We start from the raw sequence: 22,282 nt of genomic DNA, 5'->3' as shown, positions 1-22,282 counted from the left end.
CACCTATATGAGCCAGTCCATGCGAAAAGGTACAAAAACGAAAAATTTACGAAATGCTAAAAAGTGTGCATAGTTATTGGTAGTAGACTTGTTATTTATAAAACACATTTACTTTCCCTCATATCATCAAGCTGTGAGCTACACGCACCTGCGAGTGTTGAGACCCCCCCCTAGTTTTATCAAGATTTTTAGTGAATTATTTCATATATTTCAACCATTTTCAAAGTACAGTTTAAGTGGCTTGATTTGCCAATTGATAACGTTAAACCTGGTAGCAGTGGGGATAAGGCTCTCGCTTACGATGCGGATATCAATGCAATCAAACCGGGCAACGGTTCGAATCCCGTGCAACTAAGGTTGATTTATATGAGCCAGTCCATGCGAAAAGGTACAAAAACGAAAAATTTACGAAATGCTAAAAAGTGTGCATAATTATTGGTAGTAGACTTGTGATTTATAAAACACATTTACTTTCCCTCATATCATCAAGCTGTGAGCTACACGCACCTGCGAGTGTTGAGACCCCCCCTAGTTTTATCAAGATTTTTAGTGAATTATTTCATATATTTCAATCATTTTCAAAGTACAGTTTAAATGGCTTGATTTGCCAATTGATAAGGTTAAACCTGGTAGCAGTGGGGATAAGGCTCTCGCTTACGATGCGGATATCAATGCAATCAAACCGGGCAACGGTTCGAATCCCGTGCAACTAAGGTTGATTTATATAATATTAAATAACTTAACTTAACTTATTAAATAACTTAACTAAACTTAAATTTCAATTTCTAAAACACAAGATGTCATAGTTTTTGCATTTTCCCTCATGTTTTAATGTTGTCTTTCTTTCTGTAAACCTGTAGAACTGACGGAAATTATTGACTTTTGTCTCTGTAGTGTCATAATTTTTTGTAGTTTCTGGTCGGTATAGCATTAGTCCGGGGAACAAATGATTTTACACTTGCTCAAATACCAAAAATTCAGATATTTCTACGTCTTTTTCGGTTTTAGTTGATAAAATTCGGGATAGAATTGACAATCTTATGAATGTTTACATTAATGTAATTTTTTTTCTCGGATAAAATCGTTTTTCAAAAATACTATAACAAAATTTGATAACGTGTCCTGTAAAGTTTACCAAAAGGAATTTTTGTGCCTTTTCGCATGGACTGGCTCATATCATTTTCAAAATCACAAAAAAACAAAAAAATCGAAATTGCCAAAAAGCAATGAAATATCGAAATACTTATAATACTTCATATCTAACGTTATAATTTAATGCAAATATTGACATATAATTATCCCTAGCAACTAAAATCCCCCCTTAGCAACCGTACACCAATCAGTAAAAAGTCCATATTCCAAATATTTTAGCAACGATTTGAAGTTTCAAATGGATTCGGCATCTCTCAAAACATCTAGTTTGCAAAAAACACATCTAAAATATGTTGATTTTTTAAAAAGTTAGGGCGAAATCACTCTTTTACTATACATAGGCTTTGCTTGGTACTTTCGCCGATATCACCTATATGAGCCAGTCCATGCGAAAAGGTACAAAAACGAAAAATTTACGAAATGCTAAAAAGTGTGCATAGTTATTGGTAGTAGACTTGTGATTTATAAAACACATTTACTTTCCCTCATATCATCAAGCTGTGAGCTACACGCACCTGCGAGTGTTGAGACCCCCCCCCCTAGTTTTATCAAGATTTTTAGTGAATTATTTCATATATTTCAACCATTTTCAAAGTACAGTTTAAATGGCTTGATTTGCCAATTGATAACGTTAAACCTGGTAGCAGTGGGGATAAGGCTCTAGCTTACGATGCGGATATCAATGCAATCAAACCGGGCAACGGTTCGAATCCCGTGCAACTAAGGTTGATTTATATGAGCCAGTCCATGCGAAAAGGTACAAAAACGAAAAATTTACGAAATGCTAAAAAGTGTGCATAATTATTGGTAGTAGACTTGTGATTTATAAAACACATTTACTTTCCCTCATATCATCAAGCTGTGAGCTACACGCACCTGCGAGTGTTGAGACCCCCCCTAGTTTTATCAAGATTTTTAGTGAATTATTTCATATATTTCAATCATTTTCAAAGTACAGTTTAAATGGCTTGATTTGCCAATTGATAAGGTTAAACCTGGTAGCAGTGGGGATAAGGCTCTCGCTTACGATGCGGATATCAATGCAATCAAACCGGGCAACGGTTCGAATCCCGTGCAACTAAGGTTGATTTATATAATATTAAATAACTTAACTTAACTTATTAAATAACTTAACTAAACTTAAATTTCAATTTCTAAAACACAAGATGTCATAGTTTTTGCATTTTCCCTCATGTTTTAATGTTGTCTTTCTTTCTGTAAACCTGTAGAACTGACGGAAATTATTGACTTTTGTCTCTGTAGTGTCATAATTTTTTGTAGTTTCTGGTCGGTATAGCATTAGTCCGGGGAACAAATGATTTTACACTTGCTCAAATACCAAAAATTCAGATATTTCTACGTCTTTTTCGGTTTTAGTTGATAAAATTCGGGATAGAATTGACAATCTTATGAATGTTTACATTAATGTAATTTTTTTTTCTCGGATAAAATCGTTTTTCAAAAATACTATAACAAAATTTGATAACGTGTCCTGTAAAGTTTACCAAAAGGAATTTTTGTGCCTTTTCGCATGGACTGGCTCATATCATTTTCAAAATCACAAAAAAACAAAAAAATCGAAATTGCCAAAAAGCAATGAAATATCGAAATACTTTTAATACTTCATATCTAACGTTATAATTTAATGCAAATATTGACATATAATTATCCCTAGCAACTAAAATCCCCCCTTAGCAACCGTACACCAATCAGTAAAAAGTCCATATTCCAAATATTTTAGCAACGATTTGAAGTTTCAAATGGATTCGGCATCTCTCAAAACATCTAGTTTGCAAAAAACACATCTAAAATATGTTGATTTTTTAAAAAGTTAGGGCGAAATCACTCTTTTACTATACATAGGCTTTGCTTGGTACTTTTGCCGATATCACCTATAAAAATTATCATTTTCAAAATCACAAAAAAACAAAAAAATCGAAATTGCCAAAAAGCAATGAAATATCGAAATACTTATAATACTTCATATCTAACGTTATAATTTAATGCAAATATTGACATATAATTATCCCTAGCAACTACAATTCCCCCCTTAGCAACCGTACACCAATCAGCAAAAAGTCCATATTCCAAATATTTTAGCAACGATTTGAAGTTTCAAATGGATTCGGCATCTCTCAAAACATCTAGTTTGCAAAAAAACACATCTAAAATATGTTGATTTTTTAAAAAGTTAGGGCGAAATCACTCTTTTACTATACATAGGCTTTGCTTGGTACTTTCGCCGATATCACCTATATGAGCCAGTCCATGCGAAAAGGTACAAAAACGAAAAATTTACGAAATGCTAAAAAGTGTGCATAGTTATTGGTAGTAGACTTGTGATTTATAAAACACATTTACTTTCCCTCATATCATCAAGCTGTGAGCTACACGCACCTGCGAGTGTTGAGACCCCCCCTAGTTTTATCAAGATTTTTAGTGAATTATTTCATATATTTCAACCATTTTCAAAGTACAGTTTAAATGGCTTGATTTGCCAATTGATAACGTTAAACCTGGTAGCAGTGGGGATAAGGCTCTAGCTTACGATGCGGATATCAATGCAATCAAACCAGGCAACGATTCGAATCACGTGCAACTAAGGTTGATTTATATGAGCCAGTCCATGCGAAAAGGTACAAAAACGAAAAATTTACGAAATGCTAAAAAGTGTGCATAATTATTGGTAGTAGACTTGTGATTTATAAAACACATTTACTTTCCCTCATATCATCAAGCTGTGAGCTACACGCACCTGCGAGTGTTGAGACCCCCCTAGTTTTATCAAGATTTTTAGTGAATTATTTCATATATTTCAATCATTTTCAAAGTACAGTTTAAATGGCTTGATTTGCCAATTGATAAGGTTAAACCTGGTAGCAGTGGGGATAAGGCTCTCGCTTACGATGCGGATATCAATGCAATCAAACCGGGCAACGGTTCGAATCCCGTGCAACTAAGGTTGATTTATATAATATTAAATAACTTAACTTAACTTATTAAATAACTTAACTTAACTTAAATTTCAATTTCTAAAACACAAGATGTCATAGTTTTTGCATTTTCCCTCATGTTTTAATGTTGTCTTTCTTTCTGTAAACCTGTAGAACTGACGGAAATTATTGACTTTTGTCTCTGTAGTGTCATAATTTTTTGTAGTTTCTGGTCGGTATAGCATTAGTCCGGGGAACAAATGATTTTACACTTGCTCAAATACCAAAAATTCAGATATTTCTACGTCTTTTTCGGTTTTAGTTGACAAATTCGGGAGAGAATTGACAATCTTATGAATGTTTACATTAATGTAATTTTTTTTCGGATAAAATCGTTTTTCAAAAATACTATAACAAACTTTGATAACGTGTCCTGTAAAGTTTACCAAAAGGAATTTTTGTACCTTTTCGCATGAACTGGCTCATATCATTTTCAAAATCACAAAAAAACAAGAGTGATTTCGCCCTAACTTTTTAAAAAATCAACATATTTTAGATGTGTTTTTTGCAAACTAGATGTTTTGAGAGATGCCGAATCCATTTGAAACTTCAATCGTTGCTAAAATATTTGGAATATGGACTTTTTGCTGATTGGTGTACGGTTGCTAAGGGGGGAATTTTAGTTGCTAGGGATAATTATATGTCAATATTTGCATTAAATTATAACGTTAGATATGAAGTATTATAAGTATTTCGATATTTCATTGCTTTTTGGCAATTTCGATTTTTTGGTTTTTTTGTAATTTTGAAAATGATATTGAGCCAGTCCATGCGAAAAGGTACAAAAATTCCTTTTGGTAAACTTTACAAGACACGTTATCAAAGTTTGTTATAGTATTTTTGAAAAACGATTTTATCCGAAAAAAAATTACATTAATGTAAACATTCATAAGATTGTCAATTCTATCCTGAATTTGTCAACTAAAACCGAAAAAGACGTAGAAATATCTGAATTTTTGGTATTTGAGCAAGTGTAAAATCATTTGTTCCCCGGACTAATGCTATACCGACCAGAAACTACAAAAAATTATGACACTACAGAGACAAAAGTCAATAATTTCCGTCAGTTCTACAGGTTTTCAGAAAGAAAGACAACATTAAAACATGAGGGAAAATGCAAAAACTATGACATCTTGTGTTTTAGAAATTGAAATTTAAGTTAAGTTAAGTTATTTAATATTATATAAATCAACCTTAGTTGCACGGAAGTTAAGTTAAGTTATTTAATATTATATGAGCCAGTCCATTCGAAAAGGTACAAAAACGAAAAATTTACGAAATGCTAAAAAGTTTGCATAATTATTGGTAGTAGACTTGTGATTTATAAAACACATTTACTTTCCTCATATCATCAAACTGTGAGCTACACGCACCTGCGAGTGTTGAGACCCCCCCCCTAGTTTTATCAAGATTTTTAGTGAATTATTTCATATATTTCAATCATTTTCAAAGTACAGTTTAAATGGCTTGATTTGCCAATTGATAACGTTAAACCTGGTAGCAGTGGGGATAAGGCTCTCGCTTACGATGCGGATATCAATGCAATCAAATCTTGTGCACATTCTTTATTTTCAGCTCATACCAAGCCAGATTTAGCATTTTCCTAATACTATGCCCCAACAGAAAATCAAATGGTCGTATCATTATAATTCAAAGTAAATATTATGAAAACAGAATCAAGGACAGACTTAAGATATGGATAAAAAGAAAAATGGTATGTGCATTAACAAGACAGTAACTCAATGACAAACAAGAATGTGTCCATAGAACACGAATGCCCCACTCGCACTATCATTTTCTATGTTCAGTGGATCGTGGAATGGGGGTCAAAAATCTAATTTGGTCTTTAAATTTTAAATGAGAAAGATCATAACATAACATGTGTACTTAGTTTCAAGTTGATTGGACTTCAAGATCATCAAAAACTACATTGACCAAAACAGATGAACGAACACACATACCAGAAAAAGGTGCAAAAACTGCAATGATTTGTTTTCATTTTTTTTTTCACAATATCAATAGTACTATCAATTTTGTTCTTTCTACAAAAGGACAAACAATCGTCCTGAATATGCATGAAATATTTGCCACATGACGTTAATCAACCAACAATTAAGCATACACTGAGGAACATGCATTTGTATTTTCAGTGTGAACATGACATTGTCTCCTTTCCGCTTTTATTTCTTCACAGATAGGCACACATATTTCTCTTGCACCTTAAATTTTCCTTTTGGTTAATACAAAAATGGGCACCGATATATTTCTAATTTCTAATTGACTTGATGAATAAAAGAAACATTCACTCAGATCCTTTTTTCATATGAAAATTTTTTAATATCAGAGAACAGAAGTCGAATTGGGAAATACAAAAAGCACAGCATTAAGATATTTTTATATCGGAAGTTTGTTTTTACTATCTATGATGAGCCACGATAATATGACGGAAAGACTCCGGAACATCACCAACAAATTGAAGTGAGGGGGAGTGGGGACTGTAAGCAAAAGCAAAGTGTTTCAAAATATGATATACCTTCACTATCTGATAAGAGTAAACATATTGTATTTTATATTTTAGTGATGTGTCTGTAATTTCAATTACAGAAGTAAACCTAATAGATATAAGAAGATGTAGTATGAGTGCCAATGAGACAACTCTCCATCCAAGTCACAATTTTTAAAAGTAAACCATAAGTACCGTAACGGTCTTCAATACGGAACTTTGGCCCAACACCGAACAACAAACTATACAGGGGCTAAAAATCTAGTGTAAAATCATTAAAACGGGAAAACCAACTATTTAATCCCATCTTACAATGACAGTAAGTTAATATTAATAGGAGTAAGAATACATCAGTTTCAAGAAAAAGTAAAATTAAAATTGAAAACTAAGAAAATAGAAAATAAAACATGTCCCTTCTGCATGAGATGTCATTCAAGGGCGAAAATCGGCAGTATAAAGACGATTTTTTTAGTGACTTAGCAAATAAAAGATAACAGATACAATAACAGTCTGACAATGATTTTTGTTGTATGTGCCTGCACCCAAAATACCTAAATAAATATAGGAAAATGTGGTGTGAGTGACAATGAGACAACTCTCCATCCAAATAACAATTTTAAAAAAGTAAACCATTATAGGTCAATGTACGGCCTTCAACACGGAGCCTTGGCTCACACCGAACAACAAGCTACATAGTCTATATACTTATATGGTCCAGTCCGTTAATAATCAAACAAGTGTAATATGCATCTGGTCCGACCATACGTAAATTTTCGGAACATATGAGGTATACGCATATGGTCTTGCTAAAATTGAGAACTGAAATGTGGAATATGTCACAGTGACAAACAACCCGTCCAAAGAGTATACAACAGCAGATGACCATATACGCGTATGGTCCAAATACTCATATGGTCCGGACACCGTATAAGACTTAGTGAGCCCATAGCAAGAATAAAGGAAGAACAGATTCCCCGCTCAAAGAAAGAAAACTGGCAAACACATTGGCTACTAAAGAGAACATCTATAACAAACATGGTTGAGAAACTCTTCTTACAAAATATAAATGAATGGACACACGAACACTAGAATTGGTAGTTCTTTTTTAGTAATATGATGTAGCATTGGGAAGCAATCTTATCCCAACTATATATCCAGTAAGCAAAAATTGACTTAACTCCAATGATCGAGACATAACTTTTCATCTTCTGGAATATTGTTTGCCATAATCTTACTAATATGATATGTGTTGAGCTCTTTTTGAATTGTTATTACAAAATACTTTCCACTAAAGTTTAATGTTGTATGAAAAAGTATTTTCCTGTTATATATATATGTTGACAGACATAAGCTTATTGTACGATGATTGTCTCACGTCCATTGGCAAATATTTCACATTTTTTGGGACGACAACAAATTGAAAACATTTCATGGATATATACATTTGGAATCTCAAATTGAATTACCTAACTTAATTAAAGAAAATTGCAGTATATTGCTGGGTAAACTAATAATTCTTGCAAACTTTCAAAGATATAAATAAGAAGATATTTGGTATGAGCGGCAATAAGATAATAATGCAAGTAAAAACATATAAAATATTATTAATTATAGGCCAAAGTACGGCCTTCAACACGAAGCCTTGTCTCACACCGAACAGCAGTATACGCGTATGGTCCAAATACTCATATCCTCCGGAATAAATACAATTGCATTTAAAGTTCCTACATAAAGTAGCTATATAGGAACCTGCTAAAAGTAAATAACGACACCGTAAAATACTTCGAGAGCCCATAGCAAGAGTATACGGCTTGTACAGGGTATGATACGCCGTGTTATGGAACTGTATCGGAAGAGGGGTGATAACACATCCTACTTACTCAAATATTGACACGAAATTTGCCTAACATGCCAATGATTATTTGTAAAACTTAAAAATAACTATATGAAGTGATTAATTGTTGTAAAAAAATAAAATCCCAGTGAAACTTTAATTCCGTTTCTAATTTGTTTAAGACAATAGCAATCAAAACCAAGGAGTAAACAAAGACTCAAAAACCAAAGAACATTTACATCAATAGTTATAAATAATAATTAAGAAACAACACGAACTCCACTAAAACCCGTGAGTGAAAGCAGGTGCTCCGGTAGGGTAAGCATTTCTTGGACCGTATACGGCACCCGTCGTGTTATTTCTTTGTTCAATTCGGTAATGATGGAAGGTTATTATGGCTGAGGAAGAATATCAGATATGATTTCTGACACACTATGTCATAATGTTTAATTTATACTATTTTTACAAACTTACATGCATAAACCTACATAAATAAACAATCTTAATTTTATGGTTTGTTTTTGGTATATATTAGCAAAACTGTCACATGCATGTTTCTTTTTTTCGATGAAAAACATTTCGATGCAATAAAAAAACAATGTAGGTGGTGCTTAACTTTTGACTGACTGTATATACATCAACACATATGAACATTTTATGTAAAGAAATTGTTAATTGCGCGGTATTTAGATTTCAAATAAAACCTATATGAATTATGTTAAGCAGTTCATGTATATCTTCAAATGTTATTTCTTCTAAGTCTGTTCCTATTCCAATATTATCAGATTATTACATGGCATTTTTCATATCACATGTATTATTACCATGAAATGCCACAGGAAATTATGCTTGTATTATCAGCCCTAGGTTTAATATCAGCCCAAGAGCCGATTTATATATATACTACTGTAGACCCGCAGTTAGCATGTGTCACGGGTTTTGTATACATTTTGTCAAATTATCAGAAAGTACATCACTCCCAGCAGGTGCTTACCGATAACATTAACAACAAACACAGATGTGAACCAAAGGAAATCACATTCCTAATTATCTATATTTACATTTTGAATTATAATACAATTAATATCATATGGCTATACCCTATTTCTGTACAAGTGTTTACCCCATTGTGTTGTCAAACCGCAAATATGCATATGAAGAACGTATAAGAAACAGATCCCTTGTTTATACGCAGTAGACGTGTCTTCTCCTTCGAATACTTTTTTTCAAATTGGCTTTGATTTTATCTGAAATAACTGAGCCAGATAAATTCTCTAGCTAAAGTTTAAATGAATGAAAATCATTTTAATTTATCAAACCCGTTATCAAAGTATTTGAAACAAATGATACCATTTTCTACCTGTAATAGACATTCCCATCGCCTTATTTCAACTTTAATGACAGTACTGATTTTCTTAGATTTTTGATTTATTATGATAAATCATAAGTTGTTCTGTTTATTGCAAGTAGCTTGAAATCTCAAATTTGATAAAGATAATGTATTTTGCCTAATCAGAAGTCATCAAAACGTGATATCATGACATAGGGTTGCCCTGAAGACTTTGGTTTTTATTGTTATAACTGATTTCAGTCAATACTTTTAAGTTTTATCCTGCATTAACGTAAGAAAAGTATAAAATCACTTTATAATTTTTTCCTTATAGAAATATCTGACAAATGTATGTAGGAATATGCACATACTAAGCTTTTAAATGTACAAATAGTTCCAAATTTAACTGGAATGTAGTGAACAAATTGTCTTCGATCAATTTATGCTGAGTAAATATTTTCATAGATAACAGTAGGTTATTTACAAAATGTCTTTGTGTCTCTATGGCTGTGCCATAAAAAAGAATAATACTGTGTGTTGCAATTTTGACTGGCACCCATAATTCTACAAATTTCATCTGTGAAGCATGAAATATCCGCCTCAATCGCATATAATTGTAATGCCGATTTTTACACATTCAGGCTATTGACAGGACGTAATAATTATTGTCATAGTTGCGGTTATCAGTTTTTGTAAAGAAATTGATTGTTAATCTCCCGTTGTTAGATTTATAACCGATTTGATAGTGTTTTTAGCTGAGAATTTTAGAAACATGTTTCTGTGATTTTGCATTATTTGCGGTCTATAATTTGTTTACAGAATTTATAAATTGAATATCAATTCGCAATTGACCTCCCCGTGCATTATTGCTATGTCGTAGAATGGTCCCAAGTCAGGAGCCTCTGGCCTTTGTTAGTCTTGTATTATTTTAATTTTAGTTTCTTGTGTACAATTTGGAAATTAGTATGGCGTTCATTATCACTGTACTAGTATATATATTTGTTTATTAAAGGGCCAGCTGAAGGACGCCTCCGGGTGCGGGAATTTCTCGCTACATTGACGACCTGTTGGTGAGCTTCTGCTGTTGTTTTTTTTCTATGGTCGGGTTGTTGTCTCTTTGGCACATTCCCCATTTCCATTCTCAATTTTATTGTATGAAACAAGATGATTTGTATACTCCTTGTGTGTAATAATGCTCGTAATTTCAACCCAGATCCAAAAATTCCTACATGTAAATTCTCGATTTTTTCCGACATAAATAACTATTATTAATTAAGCATCGGTTATTAATCTATATTCTGTTTAATTTTCAATTTTAAAGTTCAACTTCGGCATCCGGCTTCTATGTATTCTTCCTAAAGTCACTAAGATATTTAGAGACAACTCGTTTTAGTGATTGGTGGTACCAGGATATTTATTACTATATATCCAGTGGCAAATATCAAGGGTGAGGATTTAGTTGTTCAAGACAAGCTACAAACTAAATATAAACATGATATTTCTTGGTATCATGTTAGTATATTATGTAACCCTGACAGGACGACGAACAAGCCTATTTCAAATATACTGTAAAGATAATAATCTATATATTTGAAAAAAAAGCATGAGCTAATTAGAAAATAAAGAAACGTAAACAGCATAAGAAAATGGGAGTTTGTTATAAAACTTTCTATTTTAAATAACTTATTATAATAATGATTTGTCTACCTTTCAACTTCGTTTAAGACAAACATTGTTATCTCCCATGTCAGTTTTGACCAGAAGCGTATAAGAGAGACAACTCCACTTTGATCCTATATTTCAATTAAATTATGAAATTTCATAATATTATGGTATCTCCTATTTGCCTCGACTGGATATCACAAAATAGCCAAAACATTTAATTAATTTTGTCAACGGTACAAGGACATCATTCGTAAATATAAATCAACATGCAGAACGCTTATACGTGAAACGCGCATCTGGCGTATTAAATTATAATCCTGGTTCCTTTGATAACTATTTAAACCACTGGGTCGATGCTACTGCTGGTGGACTTTTCGTCCCCTGAGGATATCACCAGCCCAGTAGTCAGCACTTCGGTGTAGACATGAATATCAATTTCTCCGAGGGTATCACCAGCCTAGTAGTCAGCACTTATATGTTGACTTGAGTTATTATCGATATGTTTATAATTTGAGTCTTATGTAAACGAAACGTACTTCTGGGGTATTACATTATAATCCTGGTTACCTATCCTGACATCAGTCTCGGACTTCGTTTAAACTGAGATCTACTGTGCGTATTGCTGGGTGTTCTATATGTTTTGTTACATTGGCAAGAGTTATAGGGAGGGTGAGATCTCACAAAACATGTTTTACTTTTACGCTTTTTTGCGTATGTCCCAAGTAAGGAGCCTTTGTGGTTTTTTGGTCTTTGTATAATTTTTTTAAATTTTAGTTCATTTATATATTTCGGAGTTTAGTATGACGTCTATCATTACTGAACTAGTACACATTGTTGTTTAGGGACCAGCTGAACACACAACTCCGGGTGTTGGATTTTTCGGCTGTGTTGAAAACCTATTGGTGGCTTTCTGCTGTTTTCTGCTCTTTGTTCGTTTAGTTGGATCTCTTGAACGTTCTTCATTTCCATTCTCAATTTTCTTTTAGAAGAAACAAGTATTGATTTGAACACATTAAAGAACCATTTCTTACATAAAATAACTAAAACTATTTAGAGAACAAGTAAAAGTAAAATTGAAGCATTTATAAAGCTGGTAAATGATAACATATCAGTTATAAAGGATAACACCAAATTCAATATTTTAATATACCATAATTACATAGTTTCAGCGCTAGTGACATAGTACGATTTATAATGTGGTCATTGAATTCCATGTTAGGTTAATCCCATATGGTATTTACTAACCCCATATTTATCGCATTGGGTCACACTATGTAACGAACAATATCTTACCGGATATCTTAACATATGATATTGAGACTATCATATAGATTATTAACTTTTGGTTTTATTAATAATTTAGAATCATCATTGAAAGGGGTCACGAATGCGCAGTTTAATAATTATGTCGATGTGTCATTTATATGTGAGAGTGACATTCCTTTGTACTATGTTCCGATTCGAAAAAGTCAATTCAAGCTACGCGAATATGTCTCCCTCGAACTGGTTATAATTTTATATTTAAGTATAGTCATTGTATTATATTTTAAATAATTACAAAATTTATAAATTCAATAGATTTCAGTTTTTATAATTGGAGTGTTGAACACCTTTATGTATGAATATAATTTTTTAATAATATGAAACGTTTCAAATTAAATAATACCCATATAAACATGATAAAGAACTGTTTATCATTTTTAGATATTTTGAATATACAAACATGTATATAGAACATCGACAAGCATCGTCATGTAACTGAGGGATATATACTCCATATGCAGGCTCTGTTAAAACGTAAAATCACAAAAATACTGAACTCAGAGGAAAATCAAGTCGTAAAGTCCATAATCACATGGCAAAAGCAAATGACAAAACACATCAAAAACGAATAACTAAGAACTGTCATATTCCTGACTTGGTACAGGCGTTTTTAAATGTAGATAATGGTGAATTAAACCTGGTGTTATAGCGCTAAACCTCTCACTTTGTTGACAGTCTCATCAAATTCCGTTATATTAACAATGATGCGAGAACTAAACAGACATAACAAATAAAATAGTCAGAATATAGGTACAGCAATCATGTAACAATTTAAAAAGGAACGATTTAACAGAACACAAAAACCTCTATCTGCAAACACATTCATTGATTCGTATGTCTGACGTCAGACGTCACATGTTTTTGTCGTTCAATGTTTATACAAACAATTTTAAAATTTCTCATGGGCAATGCTAGTATACAAGGTTCAAAAATCAAAGGTATGTTAGAATAAATTTCATAATTAGACCGAGATTTAAAACAATCCAAAAGTTCTATAGTATTTATAAGAATCCACAAATAGTTCATTCCACTACGCGATTCAATAATTTTGTCGTTTTTAGTTCAACATATTTTTAATTTTTACTAGAAATATAACATACTGACATATTATAGAACAATAACATATTGACGGGATCTTTTTAAGTACTGAGTCACATTATAAGAACAAAAGAAACATTAAAAGTCGCATGTACAAAACACACCAGTAAAAAAATGAAAGATAATACAAACATTGACGGAATGTTTAAGTATCAAGCCACGTTAAATGGATATCACATAAAACAGTCCAACAGTAAAAGTAATAGTAATAATAGAACAAAGACAAATGAAAGAACAATATAACACGTTGTTAAGATGATAAACAACATCAGTACGCAGAATCTATACATAAAGACCATCATGTATTATTTGTGAAGTTGATACGGAATATTTATCACCAAGGTCTTGGTACCTTCCGATAAACTTTTTTAGAAAAAAGGACGAGACGTTCTTTGACATACTCCTGGTTTATCAACTTTCTACGCAGACACTGATGACGTTATACAAAGTCTGTATAGGAGCTGCAACCTCAAGAATATCGAATAAGTTGGGAAATATATATCCTATATGCAGGTGAAGCTGGTATATTGCTACTACGGTGGGGGAAATTTGTCATAGATTATGGTACTGATATGAATGTGTAAGTCAAATTTGAGATATAAGTCTAAAAATTCGGCGGAAGAAGCCGTGTTTGTTGTTTCTTTAATTTCTAGTTCTTGGGATATATTAATGGAACCCAATCAGAAATGTTCGGATTGGTAATGGATAGGACATCATCAATATATCTGAAAGTGAAAATAAATAATCTGGCTTCTTTGGTCATCCTGTTTTTGACAAGTGTCTGAAGGAACTCCGAATCGTATGAAAATAAGAAGATGTCGAGAAGAAGAGGCGCACAGTTTGTTCTCATACGAATACCGACAATTTGTTGAAAAATTCTACCTCCAAACAAAAAAAAATGAAACTCCAGCATACTGATCACTTGTTCTTCTGTGTAGCATGTTTTACCTTTTTGTTTTACTCTATTTTAAAACAAATATGACTTATGATATCCAAAACTAATAAATTTATAGCGCATGCTACAATGTGTATGTTGGAATTATTGTGGATTATTTCTTTCAGGCGATTTTTCAATTTCACATGGGGAATGGTGAAATGTGTTGATGGAAATAATTTCAGAAAAAGACCGAGATTTAAAATTGTCTTGAAGTTCTTAAGTTTTTTTTTGAATCCACATAAGGTTAATACCACTACTTTACATGGAAAGCTCACAGATAGAAAGACAACTTTATTGAAAATCTCTAAATAAAGTTCAAGATGTGACGTAGACTTAATTGTGTACCCTTCATTTATATTTTAGATTCGATGGGGTAGACGCGTTGACTACAATCACCGTTTATGTCTTTGAATATCTATATGGCAGAAGTGCCCAAAAAAAAACATTCAGCATTCCGTTTCATTTTTCCAAATCCTAAAAAGTCTGACAGGTTTGTGACAATCAATATCCGAGATGATAGATTTTTGTCTGTATTTGTTTGATTTAGGATTTATTACAGTGGTATACAACAACTTGTGTGCAAATGACAGAAGGTCATAAAAAGAGACAACATCTAGAGAAATCGAAATGGTACAGTATAATGACGATGGTCATGGCTGTGTATATGTTTTGGAGCACACTTGAACATGTTAATTTCAGTCACAAATGTCAAAAAAGGACAAGAGTACATATACCTTCAGTTCTGTCATGACACGATTTGGTATCAAAATTATTAGTAAATTTTATAAAATTGATACGATGAATACAATAAATATATCAATCGGTGAATATACAGGACTATCAAAACAGTGTTCATATATAGCAATGTTAGTATATGTGCTATTCCTTAGCTGACAGAATATAGGATGGAGCTGTCGTCCATAACTGTACACTGGCTGAAAAAAAAGAGACGATATTTATTAGAACGCAAACGTAGACAAACACGCCATGGCAATAAATGAAAAATGACGAAAGTAACCAGTTCCTGATTCATATGCTTATCTCGTATCCAATTATTGATCTATTGTAAAGCGCAAAAGAATCGTTTTTTTTTGCTAGAATTATCAAAAGTATCCATTATTTTGGGTTTGTATCGATTCTGTGAAACAATGTTCTATATAATATCAGTAGAACTGTTTACAAACTGTTATATATGTTTTAAGTAGAACTGTTCTACAAACGTTTTGCCAACTTTCAGTACAACTGCTCTACATTCTGTTCAAGATTCCTAACTGATACTAACTTAATCTGCAGCAGGTCTTTATCATATTACCGAGGCTTCGGTCCTTTAAGCTGGTACAGAAAACCATAGAAAAGATAACTCTTGCCCATACTCTTATTCTTTGCTGCGTTTTAAAATCACATGCAATATGCAAGCTTTTTAAATATCATTATCCGAATGTTTACATTGTTGCTAAGAGCACCTGTACACCTCTTGTTATTTATTCAATCTTTTAATCCATAATGACATTTATAGATAACATTTTCTATAAATGAGTATTCAAAGAAATATAAAAGCAAGTGAAATAAATTTACAAAAGAAAATCAGAAGGTTACCAAAGAAGGGAAACATAAAGAACCATAACTGTTTTCGATTTTTTACCCAGGCCTTACATATAATCATGATAATAAATTTAATTGTAAAAAGTTAAAGAGCTAAAGAGCTACCATTTGATCTTAAGGTGGTATGGGAGTCTAAAATAAAAATGATAGAATTTGTTCATACTTTGCCAAAACGTTGTATCTATTGATACATTTTGAAAAATATAATAAAAATGATAGGTCACCGCGCATTTTCTCAAGCTACAGGACGGGACAAAATGACACATTTTGTATGGATTATACAGGAAAAAACACCATTTTGTGATTAGAAACTAAACAAAATGATAGATTTGTTAAATACTTCAGGAAAAGATAGCTTTCAGACACTGCTTTGAGAATATCAAAAGAAAAGATAGGGTCACCGTACGTTTTTTCCGGCTAAAATACAAAATAGGAAAATTCCATACAGAATCCTTCAGAAAATGCACTTTTTTAGAGTTACCTCCCCTTAAAATGCCAATTTAAAAAAAAAAATAAAAACAACCAAAAAAAATTAACATTTGCAAAAATATCAATATTTAGAAGTAATATTTTTATAAATTGGTACTTTTAAATGAAAAATTTTGCTAACTTGGTGGAAAATCTGGACCTTTGATTCTCTGTTTTTTACAATCCAAGATGGAGGAAGACACCCATACCACCTTAAGTGTGGTAGGGGGCTAGGATTTATAATTTAGTCCTGCCTTTTTTTATAGGTGTAATCATTTTCCGACATTTTTATTTTACTCTATTTTCGGGTCTGCATTTTTCATTAGTTTATCCTAAAAATTTTCACATAAATTGTCATTCTGCTTTTATTTTGCCAAGTTGCTCATCCTGCCTTTTTTCAAAAGAAACTCCTGTCCTGCCTTTTTTCAAATTTCATCCAAGCCTCATCCCCTCACTCCCTTAAATGATAGCTCTTTCACAATAAACTTTTAATCAAAGAAATAAACCATGGACAGTTATATAAGGCTTCTGTTGGTAGAACTTTGTACCAAATCGATTAAAATTAATAACTGAATTTAATCTATGATACTTTTTTTGGAAGACCATAGTTTTGAATGAAATACACCGTGGGCTTAGTAATAGTAATGTAAATTTGTAAGTTTCGAATAATGTATAAATGACATGTGTAAATGTGTGTTGAAAAATGCTGGCAAATGTACATGTTTTTTAATTACAATTAAAAATTTTATTACATTATTTATATTCATATAAAAGATAACGAGGGAATAATGAACCACAAGTGAAAGTGCATCATTTACATATCGAGGAACAAAGACCACTAGAAGAAAAAAATACATCAGATTCAATTCACACAATTACATGAATTAAGCAATTTAACATTCATCTAAAAAAGAAAACAAAATATCTTTCTGGTCTCTGTGTTGAACCTTTATCCTGACATGTGTAGAAAATTATAAACGAGTGTCTTCTGTTCAATCCGCAATTATTTGGGAAAGTAAAGTATAAATTTACAGTCAAGGTTGAATCTAAAGCTACACATGAATGATATAAATAGAACATGCTGTTTTTGCTTGATCAAACTCTAACCTCGAAGGGATAGCGAAATTTTTTTTTTTTTTTTTTTGGTGTGCTTTTGTCATGTTTGTGTATCTTTCCGAATTTGTGAATGCAATTTTGAATTAAATATATAAAAGAAAATGTGGTGTGATAGCCAATAAGATAAGTGAAATATTTTCTTTTCAAATCTCAATTCAAGATTATGATTGCATACAGTAACTGTATATTTAATAATGAAATAAATATGTGACACTTGTAACTGCAGTTTGAAGTTTGGTGGAATAAGAGATGAAATAAGTAAAGATACAAAAAAAGATGTGTTGTGATTGCCTATGAGACAACTCTCAACAAAAGCCTAAATGACACAGAAATTAACAACTATAGGACAATGTATGGCCTTCAACAATGAGCAAGGCCCATACCGCATAGTCAGCTATAGAAGGCCCCAAAAGGACAAATGTAACACAATTCAAATGAGAACAATATATCGGCCCAATTTAAAACAACGACACAACATTAAAATGTAACACACACAGCAACAGACTAAGCATTAGACAAAATCCGATGAGAATAACCAATATAACATCAAAACCAAATACATGAATCTGGGATAGAAAAGTACCGTGACACGTCTTATGTGATATAGATACAATGGATAAGCGTTGATTCTTGAAAAAGAAACCATGAGCCCGGAGGGCGAATGGTTTGTTTTTCATGAATCAACGCTTATTCATTGTATCTATAACTTAAACTATTGTGTTAATGCTTTTTAAAAGTTAACGCCTATTCTTAATTAGAGGGTATTGTAAGTGAGTTTAAATAACCATGTAATCGTGTCAAACGATCCATTACAATAAATTAAATATCACAATCAAATGTTTAAAAAAAATAAAAATATATTATTATAACACAACACGTCTACCCTTAAAAATCTTCATACTATAAGGCATCTGAATGTTATCTGTTTTTACAAAACAAGATATATTCAAACTTATTTCTATTAAAATTGAAAATGTAAAATGGACAATGTGTCAAAGGGAAAACAACCCGGCAAAGAACATATATAGTGCATATAATAAGTATGTTTCCGAAATTTCTAACAAAAATCCTAATTCAAGGAACGTCACGATTTCTAGCATAGAAATTTGCGAATTAACAGTTCTTAAATTATGTAGTAAAACAGATGAAATCATATTATATTAATTTATAAAACAAAAATGGACAAATAGAATGTAGTCATTTTTGTTTCAAACATGTGGAATAGCCAACAATAGTTCGATAATAAACGACCAAACTCGCTTTTATTACACAACATAGCAACAATAACTAACAAAACAAGAACAAAAACTGGAAAACTAGAGAAAAGGGATAGCAAATAGAATTCAGGGATTCGATTCTAAAGAGACATATCCGTACCTTTAATCATTTATCTTAACCATCAAACCTCGTGGCTACCAATTTATACTATATGTTTGCCTATTATGTATATATAAAGGTTCAAGCCCTGTGTTTCTGTTGTACCGATGTATAATGTATATCATATATTCATTTATATGTTTAAAAAAGACATTTTAATCGTAACCGATTGGTAGCCCAGAGGTTTCGTCGATATGTTGATGTCAGTAACACTTTACAGAATTCATGGACGGGTTCGATTCCCAGTGAAGGCATATAGAAATTACACAAATTAAAGGTTAGTTTTTAAAACAATTCTATTAGTGAACAGAAATCAGCAAATTAGTCAATTCAAACTTAATATAATTAGACATACAAAGGAAACAAAAGAATATAAAACGGTGAGTCCATTTCAGCGACAGATTTAGAAAGCGTTGATTCTAGAAAAAGAATCCATAATAAATGAATAGGCTGACCTCACCACAATGGTTTAAAGTAACATTCAAATATAGGAGAAAACAAACAACACAACGGAAACACAACGTAAAAATGTTACACACACAGAAACGAACTTAAAGTAAGGTCTCATGAAGGTCATCATGGTGCAAGACACTTAATTCCTTGATGATACATGCACAATCCAAATATATAAGGCCTAGATCAAAAGCCAAAAACGTTATGGCCATTATGTACTATAAAAAGTGAATTTTGCTCTCAATTATTAATCCAATTATAGGGTGGGGGCGTATTTTAAATTTTAATACGAAATAATATGACGGTTACATTTTATAAATTTTGCAAGAACAACCGACTGGTATAGCACTCCAAATGTTTGGCTTTTTTTTTTTAAATTAAACGAAACATTTTTTTTTTCAAAAAAAATCTTCTTCAAGTAATAGAACCATCGGGCTTAAATTAAAATATTGTTTGTTTGCCCTTTACCGACCGACCCTATAAATTCGTTCCGCCTGAAATTCTTTTATTTGTATTTACCAGCAAGATTTTATTTTATTTTATTTTTTCGTTCCTACCAAAAATCTTATATTTGTATTTCCCGCTCAAAACTTTTTTACCGGAATCCTCGGGTTTTATCTTTAACGTATAAGGTCCAGTCCGTTTGGTATCACCTCAGCGTTTGACATGAACACTTGCATGTGAAGTTTCAAAGCATTTGTTTGAAATCGAGGAAATCATGATATAACGTACGTTACTCTGTATCTTAAGGCTTTATACTTAAAGAGCAGGGTTCATTTACAAAAAAGTTTGTTTGATACAAAATTATCAACATGTGTAAAAACTAATTTGTAAACGGACGTTGTATTCTATGCAGCCTAGGAATGGCCTTTTGTGATGCGCAGATCAGGATGATTATGTTAACGATGCCGCTATATTATTTATATCTGACATGAACCAATTGAAAACGAAATAGTAGTGCATATGAATATATGTGTTTCACATTCTACGTGATATTTTTTCTCTTCAAAACTAATAGTCCCAGAAAACTTATTTGCAAAAACAAAACAGACAAAAATGATATTTCTATATCTAAAAAATGACATTATGCTGATTTTGTATATATAAAATAAAATATTAAACCTACCTGCCTACCCATGAAAAATAATATACCGAGCCAAGTTATTTTTTTTGGGGAAAAAAATAAAATATTTTACCTACCTACCTACCCTGTTTCAAAACATAGGGTCGGAAAAGGGCAAACAAACAATATTTTAATGTAGGCCTCGCATTCAATTTTCGGGTCTGTTCTGATACCCCATTTTTAGATCGGTCAACAATTTAAATCTAGAATAAAGAAACATACAAGTAAAGGTTATCGGTGAACTGATATTCGCCTAAGTTATCATTATTAACTATGATATTGTCAATTTAGAATAATTTTTTAAAATAATCAACATATATGTAGGACTCAAATCTATGGAGGGTTCCAATTCTATGGCAGATTCCTAATCTATGTCAAATGTGACGTCATGCCATCCTAAATCTATGGTAAGTTTTGTAATTTCCTAATCTATGGCGGATTTTTGCATTTTTATACGACTAATGACTTGTCTTTAACAAGTGGAAACATTTGTGAAATATACATGTAAAAATGGTCAACCAAATGGTGATGACAACCGAAAAATTTCCTAAATGATGAATTCATATGGCTTAATACAGACTTCAAGATTGATGTCCCGTAAATAAAACATTTTCCAATCTGTTCTTTGTAATTGTTTGACCCATTCAATAAACCAACTAGTAAGTACCATAACAAACAAAAACTCAGTTTTCATATATAAATGAATGAACGATTTGAATTTTCACATGATATCTATTTCATTGCTAGTACCTATTTTTGATTTGATGAGGATTTAAATGAGAGCTAGCTATATAGCATGTCTATAATTAATGAAATAAACATTTTATAATGGTAAACCAAATCGTAATGGCAACCAAAACATTCCGTAAGTGGATAAATTCATATAACTTATGCTGAGTTCACACGTTATTCGAATTAGATTCGCATTAACTGATTCGAATTAGTTTAATTCGCATTCGAAACATTTTACGTTCTAACGTCATTTATAATTCGAATTGCAATGCGCGTCAAGAAAGACGTTGTCTTTTAATTCGTATTAACAAAAACGTACTTCTAATGCGAATTGGATAATTCGAATTAGCCGATTCGAATCAATTCGAATTCAAAAAGAAGAGTATGTGAACGCGATTAGCGAATTCGATTCGAATTCAATTCAAATGTAATGTACGCGTCAACGAGGCATTAATACAGACTTCAAGAGAGTGATGGAAACCAAAACATTTCGTAAATGATAAATTCATATAACATAATACAGACATTAAGATTGAAATGATGCACCCGTAAAATACACTTTTTTTTATCTCTGCA

Source organism: Mytilus galloprovincialis, chromosome 12 (genome assembly GCF_965363235.1).
Source record: "Mytilus galloprovincialis chromosome 12, xbMytGall1.hap1.1, whole genome shotgun sequence".
NCBI lineage: Eukaryota > Metazoa > Mollusca > Bivalvia > Mytilida > Mytilidae > Mytilus > Mytilus galloprovincialis.
The sequence above is the reverse complement of the archived record's forward strand: the minus strand, read 5'-3'. Positions refer to the sequence as shown.